Source organism: Panthera uncia, chromosome B4, assembly GCF_023721935.1.
Source record: "Panthera uncia isolate 11264 chromosome B4, Puncia_PCG_1.0, whole genome shotgun sequence".
In the NCBI taxonomy this organism is placed as follows: Eukaryota; Metazoa; Chordata; class Mammalia; order Carnivora; family Felidae; genus Panthera; species Panthera uncia.
The window spans coordinates 74916721-74937568 of record NC_064809.1 but is presented as its reverse complement, the minus strand read 5'-3'; the positions used below and the strand labels follow the sequence as shown (position 1 = coordinate 74937568).

General features: G+C 38.1%; 1 protein-coding gene and 1 non-coding gene across 3 annotated transcripts in view; one reads left to right on the top strand and one right to left on the bottom strand.

Moving 5' to 3' along the window:
• Positions 1–11392: 11392 nt before the first annotated feature.
• Positions 11393–11583, bottom strand: LOC125920572 (U2 spliceosomal RNA). The gene has a single exon (XR_007457148.1). It is a non-coding gene; the product is annotated as a U2 spliceosomal RNA (small nuclear RNA).
• Positions 11584–13659: 2076 nt separating this feature from the next.
• Positions 13660–20848, top strand: part of LIMA1 (LIM domain and actin binding 1) — an 83975-nt gene continuing 76786 nt past the window's right edge. The window contains exon 1 of one of the 2 annotated variants that reach the window (XM_049627305.1): positions 13660–13761. The gene's annotated coding sequence lies outside the window, so the exon portion shown is untranslated. The remainder of the gene's footprint in view (positions 13762–20848) is intronic. The other variant, XM_049627304.1, reaches the window with a different exon arrangement.

Genomic DNA, 20848 nt, shown 5'->3' with positions numbered 1-20848 from the left:
CTAGAACTCTCATACATTGCTCTCAGGAATGCAAACTAGCACAGTCACTTTGTAAAAGTCTGGCAGTTTTTTAAAAAGTTAAATGCACATTACAATGCAATACACTCCTAAGCATTCACTCAAGAGAAATAAAAACAGATGTCCATATGACGACTGCTATGTAAATGTCCATAGCAGTTTTATTCATAATAGCCCAAACTAGAAACAACCCAAATGTCCATCAACTGGTGAGTCCATAAATTATGATACATCCACATAATGGAATATACTACTTAGCATTAAAAAGGAATGAACTACTGCTACATAAAACAACCTGGATAATCTCAAAAGCATTATGCTAAGTGAAAGAAGCCAGAGCCAGACACAGAAGACTACAAACATTCATATGAAGTTCTAGTAAAGTTAAAATTGTGATGACAAAAAGCAGACCAAGTGGTTTGCCTGGGGAAGGAGTGCAAGATTAGGGGAAGAGATTGATGGCAAAGGGGCAGAACTGAACATTTGGGGGTGACAGAAATACATATCTGACTTGTTATGGTGGTTACACTGCTGTACACATTGAAATGTATACTTAAAAACTGATGAATCATATTGCATGCAAAACATACCTCAATGAAGTTTATTTTTAAAAAATGGTCCTTTTCTTTTGTGAGAATCAGAGATCTAGATTAGACATAAAATGTTTCTAATCATGTGACATTATTAAAGAGTCAATAATGTCCTTTCTTTGACAATTTTTTTAAACAGAGAAGTTTTTTTAATGTGTATTTTTTAATTTATTTTTTTTACTTTTTTTATTTTTTTAAATTTACATTCAAATTAGTTAATATATAGTGAAGCAATGATTTCAGTAGATTCCCTAATGTAGATTCCTTACCCATTTAGCCCATCCCCATCCCACAACCCCTCCAGTAACCCTCTGTTTGTTCTCCATATTTATGAGTCTCTTTTGTTTTGTCCCCCTCCCTGTTTTTATATTATTTTTGTTTCCCTTCCCTTATGTTCATCTATTTTCTTTCTTAAAGTCCTCATATGAGTGAAGTCATATGATTTTTGTCTTTCTCTGACTAATTTCACTTAGCATAATACCCTCAATACCCTCCAGTTCCATCCACATAGTTGCAAATGGTAAGATTTCATTCTTTTTGATTACTGAGTAATACTCCATCATATATATATATATACCACATTTTCTTTATCCATTCATCCATCAATGGACATTTGGGCTCTTTCCATACTTTGGCTATTGTTGATAGTGCTGTTATAAACATGGGGTGTTTATTTATTTTTGAGAGAGAAAGAGAGAGATAGCAAGTGGGGGAGGGGCAGAGAGAGAGACAGACAGACAGACATAATGCCAGGCAGGCTCCACACTGTTAGCACAGAGCCCCATGTAGGGTCCAAACTCAAGAACAGTGGGATCATGATCTGAGCCAAAACCAAGAGTCAGATGCTTAACCAACTGAGCCACCCAGGAGCCCCTCTTTGACAATTTTTAAGATAAAGAAGAGAAGGCCGTTTTTTGAACTAGATTTTTGAGGCTAAAGTATCTAACATATGTACTATATACATATTATATATATCATGTAATACATAGTTAACATCTAATTCTAAAAGCATTTAGGGGCGCCTGGGTGGCTCAGTCAGTTAAGCGTCTGACTTTGGCTCAGGTCATGATCTCACAGTTCGTGGGTTTGAGCCCCGCATTGGGCTCTGTGCTGACACCTGGAGCCTGCTTCAAATTCTGTGTCTCCCTCTCTCTCTCTGCCCCTCCCCTGCTTGCGCTCTGTCTTTCTCTCTCTCAAAAATAAACATTAAAAAAGAAAATTACCTAGAAATCTTGTTAAAAATTACCATTCCTAAGGGCGCCTGGGTGGTTCAGTTGGTTCGGTGTCTAACTTCGGGTCAGGTCTAATCTCACTGTTCGTGGTGGGTTCAAGCCCCACATCAGGCTCTGTGCTGACAGCTCAGAGCCTGGAGCCTGCTTCCAATTCTGTGTCTCCCTCTCTCTCTGACCCTCTCCCACTCACACTCTGTCTCTCTTTCTCTCTCTCTCAAAAAATAAATAAACATTAAAAAAAATTTTTTTTAAATTACCATTCCTATATGCTACCCCAGACTTACTGAATCAGATCTCTGGGGTAAAGTCCCCAAATCTGTATCTTTTAACAATACTGCCAAGTAATTTCTTATGCATATTGAAGTTTGTACAGTAAAGTATTTGAGTTTAGGGAATGATATGATCAGATGCATATTCTAGAGAGAGAACTTTGGTTGCAATATGAATAGTTTGGAAGGTGGTAAAACTGGAGGCCAGGAAACTCAATAGGTGGCTATTGGAATAATCTGGGTAAGAGAAGTTGATGGCCTAAACTAGAATAGGATTGGAGTTGGAGAGAAGTAGGTGAACTAGAGAGAGGTGAATGTCAAATTATTTGGAAGATGAATTGTCAAGACTTGATGGTTTGTTTGGATATGGAGGTAACTTCTGTAACTGGATAAATGCTGATGCTATTTTCTAACCTGGAGAATATAGGAAAACAAGCAACTTTCTAGAGGTAATGGTGAGAGTAGGAAGGAGAGACACCAAGTTCAACTGTGGGCCTATTAATTGTAAGGGGGACTTAAAAATAGAGATATCCAGTAGGCAGCTAGGGGATAGTTCTAGAGTCGCTAAAAGAAATATCTGGGTTTAAGATATAGCTATAGCAGAGGCAGGTTTGCTGTGAAGCTGATGAAGTTAACCTTTAGGTCTCTCTTGTGAAGGTCCTTTTCAAGGCCTTGAGACAGGCCCTGAAAATTCTATATTTGAAGATCTATATTAATTTTCTAGAGAGGGTCTCCCCTAATTGTGTAAACTTCAGGCCTCAGACAACTTTGGCTTTGCCTCTGAGCTATAGGCCAAAATCATCAGCATAAAAATGGTAACAAAGGACCCAGGAAAGGATGAAATTGCCTTAGGAGAACGTATGTAGCAAACAAAACCAAAACCAAAACCAAAACCAAAACCACCCGAAAACAGGGGTTTTATTAGGTTATACATTATTTTCCAGACATGACTATTATTTTAAGTGTAAAGAAAAATCAAGGGAAAACATCCAAAAAGGAAGGTAAGAAACGGTTTGTGACCACAAAGATACATTATGGTTTAGTTGAACCTTAAATTTTAATTTTGTATTAAACCATTATGTAAATTTGCCTTTTTGGGTAGGCCCATAAGGAATCATTTTTATAACTATATATGAAAAAATTAAACTCTGTATTTTTTCAAATCTCAAAAGAGGGATGAATATTTAAGCTGAGCACCTTTGTGGTTCTTATCTAAATGCTTTTTTTTTTTATTTTTTTTTTTAATGTTTATTTATTTTTGAAACAGAGAGAGACAGAGTGCAAGTTGGGGAGCGGCAGAAGTTGGATGCTTCACTGACTGAGCCACCCAGGGGCTTCATAGGTAATTCTGATGTAGGTAATCCATACTTTAAGGCACAATGTTTAATGGCTCCCCAGTTGTCCTACAATACAGTTCAAACTCCTTAACATGTCTTCCAATGTCTTGTAAAATCTGGCCCCTGCTTCCCTTTCCAGCTTCATCAGTGACTACCACCTCGTGCACCCAAGGCTTAAACTATACTGAATTTTCCCTCATTTTTAAAGTAAGCACAGCTCTACTATGCATTGTTTTCCCCTTATTGATCCTACTCTATCTATCGCTTCCAGTAAACCAGCCACATACATACATCCCTCTGCCTTGCTAATTCCTATTTACTATTCAGTTTAGACATCAATTCCTCTAGGAAGATTTCTGATTTCCAAGTCTGAAGAAAATCAGAAAGGCTATGTAGCCTCCTGTATTTTCCTCTATCAGAGTACTTATCTAAAGCATCCTACTAACTTATTTGTCCCTCTGAATCACTATCTTGTTCTCCAGTAAATACACAGTTCTTGGCACTGTACCTGGCATATAGTAGGTACCTGACAAATACTAATTGAATAGTAAAATGAATGACTTTTACTTAGAAGTATGAATGAAGTTAAGGGAAAGATGATAATAAAACTGCATTTATGCAACTTAAAATACGTATACCAACGAACAAGTACCAGGAGGGACTATAGAAAAAAACCCACAGCGGGGCGCCTGGATGGCGCAGTCGGTTAAGCGTCCGACTTCAGCCAGGTCACGATCTCGCGGTCCGTGAGTTCGAGCCCCGCGTCGGGCTCTGGGCTGATGGCTCGGAGCCTGGAGCCTGTTTCCGATTCTGTGTCTCCCTCTCTCTCTGCCCCTCCCCCGTTCATGCTCTGTCTCTCTCTGTCCCAAAAATAAATAAAAAACGTTGAAAAAAAAATTAAAAAAAAAAAAACCCACAGCAAATGAACGAAGAGGAAAATGAACAAAGGATTAGAATAAGTTATTCAAACAAAGAAATCCAAATGGCTAATAAACATCAAAAAAAAGATATTCTCATTTTCAATTAAACAAATGCTAATTAAAATAATGATATTATCATTCCATACCCATCAACCTTACAAAGATTTAAGTCTGATAATAACCAACTTTTGGTGAGGATGTAGAGAAATGAGATCACACACAGTAGATTAAAGGGTAAACTGGAGATATGTACCTAAAAACTCTAGCATACAAACAGACGGATGTCTTTTCAATATTGTTTATAAGAGTGAAAAATAGAAATAATCTAAATATCTATCAGCAATGGCATATGTGTTAATGGAATACTTCAAAGCATGAACTAGAGTTACACATATGAATATGGATAGTCCCCCACAATAAAGAATAAAGCATTACAAGATCTGTATGAGGAAAACTATAAAACTCTGATAATCAAAATCAAAGAACTAAAACGGAGAAATACTGCATGTTCACAGGTAAGAAGAGTCACTGTTGTCAAGATGTCACTTCTTTGCAAATTGATCTGTACATTCAATGCAATCCCAATAAAAATCCTGGCAAGTTATTTTGTGGATATTGACAAACTGATTCTAAAGTCTATATGGAGAAGCAAAAGACCAAAAATAGCCAATACAGTATTGAAAAAGATGAACAAATTTGGAGAATTGACACTATCTAACTTCAAGACCTACTATAAAGCTACAGTAATCAAGACAGTGTTGTATTGATGAAAGACAGATAGATCATGCAGCTGAACAGACAGCCCAGAAATAGACCCACATAAATATAGCTAACTGAACTTTGACAAAGAAGAAAAGGCACTACAATGGAGCAAAGATAATTTTTTCAACCAATGATACTGGAACAACTAGACATTCACAATGAAAATAATGAATCTAGACACATACATTGTACAGTTCGTAAAAATTACCTGAAAATGGGTCATAAATCTAAATGTAAAATGTAAAACTACAAAACTCCAAGAAGATAACATAGGAGAAAACCTTGATGACCTTGGATATGGCAATGTTTTAGACAGAACACCAAAAGCACAATCCATGAAAGAAATATGGATAAGCTAGACTTCAACAAAACTTAAAACTTCTACTATGTGAAAGACAATGTCAAGAAAATAAGGAGACAAACTACAGACTGGGAGAAGTATTTGCAAAAGATACAACCAATAAAGGAGTATTATCTAAAATATAAAAAGAACTCTTGGGGCACCTGGGTAGCTCAGTCCCACTTCAGCTCAGGTCATGTGATCTCACAGTTCATGAATTTGAGCCCCACATTGGGCTCTCTGCTGTCAGCGCAGAGCCTGCTTCCGATCCTCTGTCCCCCTCTCTCTTTCAAAACTAAATAAACATTAAAAGAAAAAAGAACTCTTAAAACTCATCAATAAGAAAACCTAATTACAAAATGGGCCATTTGTGCCCACCCAGGGACACACACACACACACACACACACCCCAAAGATCTGAACAGGCATCTCACCAAAGATATACAGATGCTAAATAAGCATATGAGAAGATGTTCCACGTCATATGTCAGGAAGAGAAATGCAAATTAAAACAATAAGATACCATTACACCTTTATTAGAATGGCCCAAATCTGGGACAATGACAATACCAAATGCTGATGAGGATATGGAGCAACAGGAACTCTCATTCTTTGCTGGTGGGAATGAAAAATGGTACAGCCATTTTTGAAAATAGTTTGCCAGTTTCTTACAAAACCTAGAACCTATGAAAAGACATGAAGGAAATTTAAATGCATATTACTGAGTACAGAAGCTGATCTGAAAAGGCTACATATTGCATGATCCCAACTATATGATATTCTTAGGAAAGGCAAAACTATGGACATAGCTAAAAAATCAGTGGTTGCCAGGGTTGAAGTGGAAGGAAGGATGTATAGGTGGAGCACAGAGGATTTTCAGGGTAGTGAAAATACCCTGAATGATGCTATAGTGATGGATATATGCCATTGTGTATTCGTCTAAACTAAGAATAAACAACACCAAAAGTGAATCCAAATGTAAACTATGGACTTTGGATGATTATGACATGCAGTGTAAGTTCATCCTTGGTAACAAATGTACCATCCTATATACCCAAAAGTAATGTAACATTATGTGTCAAGTATACTCAAATTAAAAAAAAAAATTTTAATGTACCATTCCAGTGGGGAATGTCAATAAGACAAGCTGTGCTTATATGGGGACAAGGGAGTATATGAGAAATTTTTGTACCATCCTCTTAATTTTGCTGTAAACCTAAAACTGCTCTTAAAAAAAAAAAAGTCTTACAAGGACTTTGACACAATTGGAGAAGGGAGAGTATGTTAAATCAATAGCTTTCTAAGAATATCCATTCTTGCTACGATTTTTAAGGATGAGAACTTCCTTTCACAGTGCTGTCACACACTGGCCAAAGTAATTTTAGCAAAAATGGTTAAACCTTGCCCTCTGAGATGTGACAGAGGCTCAAGAATGTGAATGCCAGGATGGGCACATTTCTTTCAGGCTAAGTTCTTTCTCAACTGTCCTACTTATTTCTCAAAGACACATGCTAATCAATGTTACATTTTCAAAATAAAACACCAAAAAAACAGATAAGGAAAAATGAGTCAATAGTGCCAATGTTGAGAAATCAGGAGTAAAGAGATATAGGACCCGACACAGGAGAAAAGCAAAGTATAATGGTACAACCACTATTTGATGATATAATCTGCTCTTTTTCCAGTAAGTTTTGTGTAATTAAGTTTTATACATGTTCTACTATTAAACTCCCATTTCTCATCTCATGCAAATGCAATTAAAAGGAGACTTTTTTCAGCTTTAGTACTACTGACTATAATAGTGTGATTTTTTTCCCACTTTTTGTATAGTTGCAGGTATTGTAACATTGTGTGATTCTACATTATTATCTACAAATTCCTGAAAGTCATTAGAATTATTTTAAGTTTTAAAATTTCATTTGAATGATACAACCTCCCCCCACTGCCAAAGTTAAATCTCCATAAATCCAAGGAAATAGTTCTTGTAAATCAAAGTAATTAAGATGCTTTGCTTCTGGGGCACCTGGCTGGCTTAGTTGATAGGTAGAACATGGGACTCTTGATCTCAGGGTGCTGAGCTCCAGCCCCACATTGGGTATGGAGATGACTTAAACAAACAAACAAATAAAAGATGCTTTGTTTCTAATAAAAGACAAATTCATTACTTTTTAGAAATATATTCCTATACAGAGCTTCAAATTTATTAAGTGGAATGTCTTTAAATTCATTTGACTTAAATCTAATATGAGATTCATATTTCATAATCCAATTAAAAATTTTCCAAATCTTTTATGGTACACTTAATGTTTTTACTTTCTGAATATTAGTTGATCTTGACTGCAGTGCAATTGAAAATAATGAAAATTCTTCAAGAATGTCAATCATTAGGGGCACCTGGGTAGCTCAGTTGGTTAAGCATCTGACTCTTGATTTCAGCTCAGGTCATGATCTCAGGATCATGGGATCAAGCCCTGTGTGGGGCTCCGCACTGGGTGTGGAGCCTGCTTGAGATTCTCTCTCTTCCTCTCCCTTTGTCCCTCCCCCTGCTCATGTTCTCTTTCTCTCTCTCTCAAAAAAATGTCAATCGTTAAAGCAAGGTCTTATAACAAATTAATGTTAGCCAATCTCTTTGCTAAACCAGAATAAAAAGAGTGAGAAAAATGCACATATATTGAAGAATATGCCTGACATACAGCAGTGGCAGTTTGTAAACTACATGCCAACCTCAGCACTTAAGCAGTTTTAATAATGTCAAGTTCTTTACAGTTTTTAACCCAATCTTAATTGGATTGTATTGGTGTTAGACTAAATTTTATCTAGAATATTTTAAAATTATTGACTTATTTTATTTAAAATACAGAATTGTAATCGACAACTTTGTGCCAAATGATGACTTCAGGAAAATTTTCTAACAAATTTGTAGCTTGACTTCAGACTTCCTTCCCACTATTGTACAAATACCATTAGAACAAAACGCAATTAAGTTCTCTTTCAAACATTATCAAAGTCACAATCATTTCAAGTAGACAATAATGTATCAGAAATACACTCCTTTGTAGCTGACACAAATTCTTTTAAAGCAACAAATATTACCAGTACAAAAACTGACTCAATTGTGTACTGCAGATAATTCACTGGGTGCTTTTCTTCAAAAATGTAGATGCCTAATCAATTACAGCACATACCTGGAATTATTTTCTATAATATTCCTAAATATTTTCATATAATTTTTTGTTCTATCTTGTTTTTCTCATTGCATTGTACCAGGTATGTAAACAATTGCCTGTATCTACTCCATTTTTTAAAATACTATTGCCCTCCTATCAGATAAAGGCCTATTATGTTTTATTAAACTGTAAAAACTATTAAGAACTTTTATGATATTATCAATATTTTTATTATTTAGTTTATACACTAAATTAGAAATTGACCAGTTGATTCTTTTCACAAATTTTGGATCTTATTACAGTCTTTAGAAAAATACTGTTTTCTCTTTCTTTTTCTTTCTTTCTTTTTCTTTTTTTCAGGAAAGTCTAGTTTTATTAGTACCATTTGGGATTACTAAATATGCCCTCCATTCCCTGGACCCATGGACATGCTTTTCTGCTGTCACTCCTAAATGCTAAACTATCAAATCATCTTTACATCCTAATTTGCCTTCTTTTATTTCAAAGCATTTTCAATGAACATGAGGATCTGAGTTAGTGTTTTTGTCTTCTTTGGGTATAGACACAAAAGTGGAATTACTGGATCATATGTAGTTCTATTTTTAATATTTTGGGGAAACATTCATACTGTTTTCCATAATAGCTACACCAATTTACATTCCCATAAACAGTGCACAATGGTTCCCTTTTCTCCACATCCTTACCAACACTTGTTACTTCTTGTGTTTTTTAAAATGGCCATTCTAAAGGTGTGAAATGACATCTCATTGTGGTTTTGATTTGCATTTCCAATGATTAAAGACATTAAGCATCTTTTCATGTATCTGTTGGCCATCTGTAAGTCTTTTTGGAAAAAAATTTTATTCAGAACTTCTGCCCATTTTTAAGTTGGATTGTTTACTATTTTGTTTTATCAGTTCTTTATGTATTTTGGATATTAGCCCTTATCAGATACATGATTTGCAAATATTTTCTCCTATTCAGTAGGATGCATTTTCATTTTGTTGATGGTTTCCTGTGTTTTGCAAAAGCTTTTTAGTATGATTTTTTTTGCTATTTTTGCTATTGTTGCTTTTGCTTTGGGTATCAGAATTAAAAAAATACTGCCAAGATATATGTCAGGGAGCTTACCACCTAAGTTTTCTTCTAGGAGTTTTATGGTTTCAGATCCATTTTGAATTAATTTTTATGTATGGTGTAAAATAGTGGTTGAGTTTCATTCTTCCACATGAGGCTGTCCAGTTTTCCCAGCACCACTTATTGAAGAGACTGTCCTTCACTTATTATGTATTCTTGAGTCTTTTGTTGTACATTTATTAGGTTTATTCTTGGACTCTCTATTCCATTCTATGTGTCTGTTTTTATACCATGCTGTTTTAATTATTGTAGCTTTATAAATATAGTTTAAAATCAGGTTGTATGATACCTGCAGCTTTCTTCTTTCTCAATATTGCTTTGGCTACTTGGAGTTTCTCGTGGTTCCATACAAATTTTAGGATTATGTATTATATTAAGAAATGCCAGGGGTGCCTGGGTGGCTCGGTCGGTTAAGCGTCGGACTTCAGCTCAGGTCATGATCTCACGGTCCATGAGTTCGAGCCCCGCATCAGGCTCCGTGCTGACAGCTCAGAGCCTGGAGCCTGTTTCAGATTCTGTGTCTCCCTCTCTCTCTGTCCCTCCCCTGTTCATGCTCTGTCTCTCTCTGTCTCAAAAATAAATAAATGTTTAAAAAATTAAAAAAAAAAAGAAATGCCATTGAAATTTTAATAGGGATTGCATTGAAACTATAGATTGCATTGTATAGTATGAACGTTTTAACAATATTGGTTCTTCCAATCCACAAGCAAAGAATATCTTTCCATTTCTGTCTTCTTGAATTTCTTTCATTAATGTCTTATAGTTTTCAATATACAGGTCTTTTGCCTCCTTGGTTAAAATTATTCCTAGGCTTTTTATTCTTTTTGATGAAATTGTACATGGTATTGTTTTATTTCCCTGATAGTGTATTATCAGTGTTGAGAAACAACAGATTTTTGTGTATTGATTTTGTACCAACAACTTTATTGAATTCATTTATTAGTCTCAGTTTTTTTTGATGGAGTCTTTGGCAGGATTTTAAACTAAAATCCTTTGCTTTTAGCAAACTACACTTTGCTTTTTGGCCTATACCTATACTTTGTGTGACTTGCTATTTCTTGAAAATCCATTGGTTTGGTTCACTCTTTTTCAAACAATATTTCACAAAATCAGACTATGAATAAATGCTTAATTACAATTTTATTCAGAAAAAAAAAAAAGACACATCATTGTCAAAGAAGTGTAGTTCAGGGGCACCTGGGTAACTCAGTTGGTTGGGCATCATACTCTTGGTCCCAGCTCCGGTCATGGTCTCACGGTTCATGGGTTTGAGCCCCACACCAAGGCTCCTCACTGAGAGTGCGGAGGCTGCTTAGGATTCTCTCTCCTTCTCTCTGCCTCTCCCCCTCCCCGCCCCCCCTTAACATGTGCACCCACTCCCTCTCTCAAAACAAATAAACTTAAAAAAAAGTGAGGTTCAGACATGGATGTTGGTTGATATTTTCATTTAAGTTAACCAGTAAGATAAAAAAAAAAGTAAAATAGTGAAGAAGTGTATTGGAATTTCACTCATTTATCAATGACATGAGCAACTTGTTTGCTGAACTGGATGATAGTTTGTTTTTTTTTTTAAACCGCACACTGATCTTGAGCACCACAAGTACTACCTCCCCCCAGAGGGAGGAGGGCACCGTTCCTGGAAGCACTGCAATACCAGGTCGATGCGTGGAGTGGACGGAGCAAGCTCCTATTCCATCTCCCAGCTCCAAAAATCCATTTAATATATTGTCCTCGGATAGAGGACGTATCAGATATTAAACTGATAAGAACAGATACTACACTTGATCTTAGCCAAAAGGCCGAGAAGCGATGGATGATAGTTTTTGAATACTGAAAGACTACTTCAATTTTTTGTGCTATTCACAATGTCAAGGCCAGGAATGTGATCATGTAAAGTTTAATTCTGCATTATCAACATTTTCTCTACAAGCCTACTGACTGTTTTTGTAAATGAAGCTTTACTGGAACATAGCCACATCCATTTTTTTGAGAGGGAGAGAGAGCAAGCGTGCACAAGTGGAGGGAGAGGGAGAGAGAGGATCTTAATTAAGCAGGCTCCAAGCCCAGCATGGAGCCAGCTGGAGGGCTCGATCTCATCCTGATGAGATCCGACTGAGCCACCCAGGTGCCCCTGGCCACACCCATTTTTAATATAAGAGTTGAGTAGTTGTGACAAAGACCATATGTACTAGAAAGCCTAAAACATTTACTTTTTGTTTACAGAAAAAGTTGTAGACACTTGGGCCTAGAAAATCAACAAAACAATAAACTAAACCCTCATTTGTAACTTTTGCCAATTTCGGCAATGCAAATGTTCCTATTGAAGCCAATTTCAAACTACAAATGCGACGTTTCTGAACAGAGCTGGGAAGAGATGCATACATTCCCATCCGTAAGATACAACAGACAAATGCTCTCAGAGGAAGAGTTATTGGTAAAAGTTAAGTTTTAAAAAAGTGACGAGTTTTGAGTATTTATTACCTGATTTTAACGTATTTAATTGTAAATTTACATAATTTGATTTTTAACAGTGGTTGAGCTTAACAACTGGCTCACAAAATCCCCCCAAATTTAGCAATGAGCGTTGCAAACTAGTACAAGTCAACTGTGGCGTACTACTAGCTCTGTTTTCAAAAGGGCATTAAGGGAGGGGTTCAGAGTAATTTGCCTAGTTGTTAAGTGGCTGTGTCGAGATTCAAATGTAGGTCTAAAACTCTGACCCCAGTTAGGCTTCATAGCCTTCTTAGCGGAGAATAAGGGCCTTTATTGGCTTGTTGTTGTTGTTTTTTTTTTTTTTTTTTTTTTAAATTGGGTGTGTGTCTGTGACATATATTGAGGGAACTAAACCTGCAAGGGAATGCATCGTCTGGAGTACCACCCTATATTGATATCGCATACTCTTTTACATTCCCATGTCGCTGGCCAATTTTGCTAGTCTTGATGCTTGCTACCCTATTCAGAAATCAGTCTAGCCTGGGTATTTGAAGGAAGAAGGGAACAACGGATTGGTCCATGTATCATCTGCTGTTGGAAATTTCTCATTAGGTACTTCTCTTAACTGCTTTAGGAAGTGTAAGTATAGGCATTTAGTAACACAAGCCCCTTGTAGCACTTATCAAGCTACGTGAGTTCCAAAACACTTCAGACAACTTGTGATCTGAAACCTTTGCAGTGCAGGAAAAGGAAGGACTCTATCAGAGGCACTCACGCAGCCTCACGGAACTGGGCCAAGAATCTGGGGTCAGGATGGCGCACTGGTAGGCCTCTTGACGTACTCAATCTTTCGCAGAGCTCCAATGCTAAGCGAAGGAATAATAATTGTTCGAGCTGTTCGAAGAACTTGATCCGCCCCATCCAACCCCTTCATATTTACACAGCCTTGGTGAGGTGAAGCGACTTGATGAACGTCAAGCGGTAGAATCTGGATTAATTTATAGCTCTTTCCACTACACCACGCCACCTCCTCTAAATCACTCTCCCTGCACAAAACTTACCCCTGAAAGCACCAGGAAGCTGGCTGGGGACTGGCCTACAGTTGAACCTAGGTCAAACCTCCCAGTCGCTCCGGAGTCAAACTGCGGTAACTCTGGGTCAGCGTTAAGACCAAAGCAGAAAAACGCAAAGCTCAAGGCTACGAAAGGCAGGCGCACCCCTCACAGATAAGCGCGGAGACTTAGACTTTGCCTCTAGAAAAGCAGCCACGCCTCCCAAGACGCCAACGCAGCGCGCAGCGGAGCCACGCGAGCGGCCCAGAAGGCAGGGCACGCAGTCGGCGACGCGCACGCCCGCCCCGAGGCCGCACGGGAGACCGGCGGGCGTGCGCGCCCCCGCGGCAGTGGGCGGGGTGGGGCGGGGCTCGGAGCCGGACCGGGGCGGGGCCGCAGAAGCTGTAGGTGTTGCAGCTGGGTCGCGACAGGTGCGCAAGGCAGAGTGCCTGGGACCCGTAGCCCCGCTGGTAGCAGCACAGAGGAAAGACCGCCTTCAGCCAGGTAAGGGCCTTCTCTGTCCACATCTTGCACGGCCGAAGAGTGCGCGAGACCCCGGCTTCCCTCCACAGTCTCCTTCTCCAGCGACTTCTGGGGCCAGGGGTAGCACCAGGAGCTTGAACCCCTTCCCCCCACCCCCGCCGAGAGAGAGAGAGAGCGTAGAGGAACCGCTGATCTTCTTGCTCTTTTCCTCATGTCTAGGTACTGCGCTGGTCTTGGGAGTAATTATGTAGGGCCGAATCTTTGCTGCCTGAGGGCCGGAGCTGATAGGACCACCTCTTCCATCGGGGAGACTCCTTTCTAACTATATACAGTTTTGGTGTGGTGGAGGAAGGCGACAGTTCATCAAAATTCCAAATAGTCTCCTAGGGAAATATTCTGATATTCAACTGCTTTTTTCCCTTCTTCATTTAAAGCCATTCCCTCTGTCTTCGATTTTTCCCCATTCCATGCTGCCTACTGAACTCTAAGACACTTACACCCCTTTGAGGCATGTTGAGAATATAGCAGTCCTTGCAGCTGAGTGTGTCATCCCCGAATCGCTGTCGCGTATATATCATTGACACCTGTCACCAATATAGGTAGGTGTTAATATAAGGTAACTGTACACCCCTGGCTACACCTACTAAGCTTGAAGTTGTACGTGCTAGGAGCCAACCATCTGGCGTCCTTCCTTGCCTCCTTACTGGTGCTTAGAACGAGTTTAGCTGATCCTAGTGAGAGATATTTGAACTACTATTGTCTTTCACCTAATTCCGGCTTTCAAAAGTCTGCCTAATCCAGATGGTTCTACTGACTTGGCTCCTCAAGTTAGTGAAAGTACTTAGGGAGTTATCAGCCTTGAGACAATACCCCTTTGGGGGAGAGGTCTTCTTTTGCATTATTCTTTCTTTTGCTGTTGATTTAAGCGGTTAAACACAATACTTTTTATCCCCATAGTTACTAATACTATTCACAAGTGATAAATATTTTAGAAACCATAAAATAACACTTTCTTCTGAGGTCTGATGGAGACACAAAAGAAGATGACCTTCAACAAACATTTTCTAAGTTTCTGTGGAGTAATAACCTGGCTATGGGATGATTGTCTTAGGTAGACCTCCGAAAAGGTATAGAATTGGCAGGAGAGAAGGTTAAAAAAAAAAAAAAAAAAGTTTGTGTCCACATCTATTTCCTTGTTTTGCATCGACAGAGCGATACATAACATGCTATTAAATAATTTAGGAATTTATTTATTTCATTTTTTGGACAAAACAGTTATTGAGTGCCTCGTTTTGTCAGTTATAGTATGGATTCAAAGTTCCGAACATCCCCAAACATTAAAAAAAAAAAAAAAGAAAAGAAAAAACTTTGGGCGCCTGGGTGGCTCAGTCGGTTAAGTGTCCGACTTCGACTCAGGTCATGATCTCACGGTTCGTGAGTTCGAGCCCCACATCAGGCTCCATACTGACAGCTCGGAGCCTGGCACCTGCTTTGGATTCTGTGTCCCCCTCTCTCTCCGCCCCACCCTGCTTGTGCTCTGTCTTCTGTGCTCTGTCTCTTTCAAAAATGAGCAAACATTAAAAAAAAAAAAAAAAAAAAGTTCCGAACATCCCTACTCTGAAAAAGCTTAGTTAAAATCAAATGAGTTAGGCAGAATCAATAGATAAAACTTACAGTTTTGATGAAATCAGTGCTATGCTAGAGATGAGGCCAGAGTGCTATGTCCTTCTTCTACTTTTCCTTATAAACAAAATAAACAACACAAAAAAACTTTGAGTATTAGTGAATTATTTTCCTCAGACATTTGTGTTGCATATATGACCTACCTGGTGTTCTGCCAACATTATAGCCTTTTGAAGATGGGATTAAGACTTGTCCTTAATTCTATGGTAGTTCATTAATGGTTGGTGGAGCTGTTTTTCACTGTTCTGTATTGGGTCTCGAAGTGTTGTTATCATGTAGTCCCTGAACTGTAGAACTTCTGGGAATAGAATAGTGTATTGGCAACCTTAGCAAAATAGTGCCATTTTGTAAAATTGCATCATTGTGTAACTTTAACTTGGTACAGTCCAGTTTTGTTCCAGACTCTGGTTAAAAGTGGGCCAAATTTCAACCTTCTAATAATTCTAAGAAGAGAAAGCTTCAAAAGTGAAAATATTTATATTAACAGTGCATCATGATGACAGGATATTTTTTTCTTGCTAAGGTGCCTTCAAAATGTCTCTTCTTTTCTTTCTTTCTTTCTTTCTTTCTTTCTTTCTTTCTTTCTTTCTTTCTTTCTTTCTGACGGGAGACAGGATGGGTAAATGAGTGAAAGAGGAAAGGGTGAGAAGTGTTTGAAGATTCCTTGCAGAGCTTTATGATCTGAAGTCTATGATAGTCTTAAGCGCTTTCCATGTAACTTCAGGCTTTTATTAATTGCCTGCTGTGTGCCAGTGATCTAGTATATAGAGGATGAACATGATACAGTCTCTTCTATATGATTATGTTTTTCATTTTTAAATAGAGATTCTGAGTTAATAAAACAGATGATGGTTGTCTCATTTGGTCATTTGAGCCATGGTACTCGATGAACACATTTCTTTGACAATTACTTACCTCCTTTCTTTCTGTTTACACTCTGGGAAAGCGGTTTCATTGGGAATTTTTGGAAAGCCAGTCAGTATTTGCATGTATTTTCGGTATCTGTAACAATTATCTTTTTCCCTTAAAATACTTTCAAGTTCAATTTTAAGTATTGTTCCTCTTGGGGTTTCAAATTCTTCGCTTTCCTCTGATATTCTTCAAAAATCAACTGTAACTGACTTAGGGCTTCTGTACCAGGAGGGTTCACCAAAGACGTATACACACAGACACAAAAGAATTTTGAGAGCACAGGAGATCATTAGACATCTTTGCCATAAAAGGCTACCTAACCACAAATTGGGAGAATTTGTCAGTCTATATTGACAGCAGAACGGGTTTTCAGTATTCTTAATTCCATACGCTCAGAAATAGGTGACTTTTATTTAGATTGGAATTGCACTCTTTCTGCAGATAGGAAAATGTGTGACTTGGTTCCTAAGTCAGGAGTTTCCATAAGAAAAAGCTTTTTTTTTTTTTTCTTAAGGTTTCTATGGTCTTTCACTATGTTTTGTGATAGGCAGTTAAAGTACTTTATTTTGGATTGTGTACAGTAATCTCCAGGTGATGTTAAATTACTTAACACAGACTCTTAAAGTTCTTTAGTAACAAATGAGTGGTTGTAAATTGAGTAGTTTCCTAATGATTGTGGAACTGAGATTCTGTGGTAAATGGTACTCTTGGTAGAACCATACCGATGTGTTTATTCTGTGGCTGGATGCAAAGTCCTTGAGACCCAGTCAAGTTACTGTTCTAACGGAGACCTCTTTTTATTAAAAGGACATGGTTTGACCCAACAAGCAGTCCATTATTTAGCATGTCAAATGATTTCTTCACCCTTGAAAATGTTTCTAGAGACTTCACATTTGCAGTCATGAGAAGTTAACATGATACCATCATATTTTACATTCTGTAAAATGTATTTTACATTACATTTTCTTTTCTTTTTTTTTTTTTCAACGTTTTTTATTTATTTTTGGGACAGAGAGAGACAGAGCATGAACGGGGGAGGGGCAGTGAGAGAGGGAGACACAGAATCGGAAACAGGCTCCAGGCTCCGAGCCATCAGCCCAGAGCCCGACGCGGGGCTCGAACTCACGGACCGCCAGATCGTGACCTGGCTGAAGTCGGACGCTCAACCGACTGCGCCACCCAGGCGCCCCTCTTTTTATTTTCTTCTAAAGAATTTCTTCATAATGCTACACTGAAACTAAGAACTTCCGTCTCTAGGGGTGAAAAGATGCAACTTTTTTTCTGATAACAAGTATGGAGCTATTGTTTCTCTTATTTATCCTCTAATGGAGTTTAGAAAGTTTCACAAACCCTCAAACATGTTTTTTCTTGCACTCCGAAGTATTGCCAATTTTTGTTTCATTGCCCATAGATTAGTAATCCTGATATACTTTTACTCGGTTTTAGATTTCCACAATCTTTTTTTTCCCCACATAAACTGAAATTTAAACAAATGGCCTGGGACTTCTTTTCCTCGTAGTCAGTTTCACTGACTAGGTAACATTTGCTCAGATTTGGTTTCCACCTCTAGCACTGGAGGAAACCTGTCTGTCCTTGCAACGTACCCAGTGACTTCCCTGGAATGGCCCTGTCACTGTCCTCCTTAGTTACCACTTGGCAACACTTGACCAAGTGGACAACTTTTTTGGTTATTTCTTTTAGTTGGCTTTCTTGACATGACTTTACCTGGTTGTCCATCTTGTAGTCTAACCAGTTCCTCCCATGCCCCTTCACTAACTCAGTCTCTTGTCCCTCAAGTATGGGTTTTTGCCTTGGTTTAGCATCCTGTTCTTATAATGCTCTCTCCCTGTGCAGACTGATTTATTTCTGCGATTTCAACTAACATCTCCATGTGAGTGATTTGCTGATTCGCTTTGAAGCTTTTTTCATATTTCATGTAAAATTTCATATGAAACTTTGTTTCATATTTCATTTCATATTCTTATTTTATTTTCACATAGACAAATATGCATATATAGTTGGAAGATAAGAATTACATATGCTTATTATAGAAAACTTGAGGAAAAATAAAGAAGGCAAAATATTCCATAATCTATTCCAGTGGGAACTATTTGGTATATTTCCTTTCAGTCTTTTTTTCCTTTGATACACACACACACATACACACACACAGACATACACAGGTAATTGGGCTCATCCTATTGCAGTAGATATAGTTTTGTATCTGCTTTTTCACTTTACATTATGTCATAATTTTCAGTGGCATCAAAATTATTTGAAAACAATTATAATGGATGTTCAATGTCCTAATGTGTTGCTGTTGCATAATTTACGTGTGTACTAGGGTATTTCAATTGTTACAATATTATTAACAAGTGAAAAACAATGAGAACAAATTGATGCATAAATCTTTGTACAGATCACTCACTGTTTCCTTAGGTTAGATTGCCAGAAGTTCAATTACTGGGTCATAAGGCATAAAAATTAAAAAACACTAAACCTGCTGCCAAATTGCTTTTCATAAAGATTAGACTGTAATTAATACTCTCACCTGCAGTGATTGTGAGTGCCTGAGTGCCTCCTTCATAATATTGGATCTTATTTTTTTATCTTTATTAATTTGATAAGCAAAAGTGATTAATTTGTATTTACTAGTGAGAGCAAACATTTTTCATATATTCACGTCCATTTCAGTTTCTTCTGTGAACTGTCTTTTGGTTAGTCCATTCCCATTTTTATTGGGGTCTTAACATTTTAATTATGTTGTTTTTTGTTCGGGGTTCTTTCATTTATTTGGGGCTATGGGGAGGGAGTACAGATTTTTGTTAGGCCAAATTGAATGAGTGAAGGGATGAAGTGGAAAGTGTGCAGTAGTTGAAATGGTGGTGTTTTAAATGCCCGTTGGTATAAGGAGCCAGAGCTTATGTTTGTTGGAGCAGCACTGCAAAATGGAAAGGGTGCCTCCTTGAAAGTCAGGATTGCCACCTTGGTGTTGGGAACCAACCACTTAGGTCGTCTTGGGAAAGTCATCCATCCTCTCTGAGCCTTATCTGTAAAGTGAACAGGGTTGGGTTATTGATCCCAAAGTCCATACACCATCTGCGCCGAAAGGGTGACTTACAAGCCACTGCTCTCTAGACATTGTGAAATTATTTTTTGTCCCGTCCCTGACCTGTTGCCCATTTTAGATATATAGAGCCCGAGGAAAAAGACTGGATGCAGTAAAGGCAATTTTCATAGTGGGTAGTAAGGCTTAATAGAACCTAAAGGCAGAACAATAGAAGTTGCAAAGATTGGTAATTTTTAGGCACTCCCATGGATTGACACTTGGCAACCTAGTTACGTAAGTCATTGGAGCCCTGCTGATGTATGCCACAAAGCCCCACCATCTCTAATGATACAAAGCAAATCTCATTTTATGACAGCCTGTTTAAGTTGCGAAGCCAAGGTACTCAACAACTTCCAGTATTCCATACAGAAACTATTCAGAGTGGGGGTTCTTCTTTGTTATTTGTACGAGCTCTTCATTTTAAGAATATTAATTATTTGCCCTGTGGTCAAATGTTTAACTAGTTATTTGCCTTTTAGTTATCTATAGATCTTCTCCTTTGGGATTTCTTTTGTTGCTTTTATTTTGTGAAGCCTTTTGCCTTCTGGAGATGGATTAAGTATTCAGTTCGATTTCCTTCTAGTTTTTATGGTTTTACTTTTTATGTTTAATTCTTTGTCTTGAATTTATTTAGGAGTACCAAAGCAATGTGTTTAGTGCCTTTGCATATCTCCTGAGCTCCAGATCCCTGTCTCCAACTACTGGGACTATGTGGATAGTCCCTATGTACCTACCAGGCATTATGTCCACCTAGTTTCCCTAAGGAGAAAGCTTGAAGTTGTCTTGAAAGTTTTAGTCTCATTTCCCACATTTAATCAAAACTCACTACATTTGGTTGATTCTACTCCAACAGTGATAATGGCTCTTTGTCATTGTTCTAATTAATACCCCCCTTTTTTCACTAGTCCTTAGAATTGGCTTCAGTTTTTCCCCTTTAGACCAGAGTTGTCATTAAAAAATAGAACACCGACTCTCAAAGTATGGTTTCCTTGATTACCTGTTTCAGAATCGCCTGGGGTGTTGGTTAAAAAAGGTAGGTTCCCAAGTCCCACCTAGACTTATAAACCGATATATTTGGGGGAATGGGGTCTGGGAATCTGCAGTTTTAACAAGTGCCTCAGGAGATTCATTTACACACTTAAGGGGAAGCAAAGCACAAGTATATTAAATCTAAATTTCTCTGAATGCTATTCAAGACCCCCACTCCCACACCCTGACAGCCTATTTTTCCAGACTTATCTCCCACATCACTACCCACCCACCTGGCATTGTAGCCATACAGTGATTCATGGTTTCCTGGACCCACCCTGTCCTTTCCTGCCTCTGTGCCTTTGCTCATGCAGTTCCCACAGCCTCATGCTCCTCTCCCTCCTCCCACTCCTGCCTAAATCCTTTTCCTTAAGA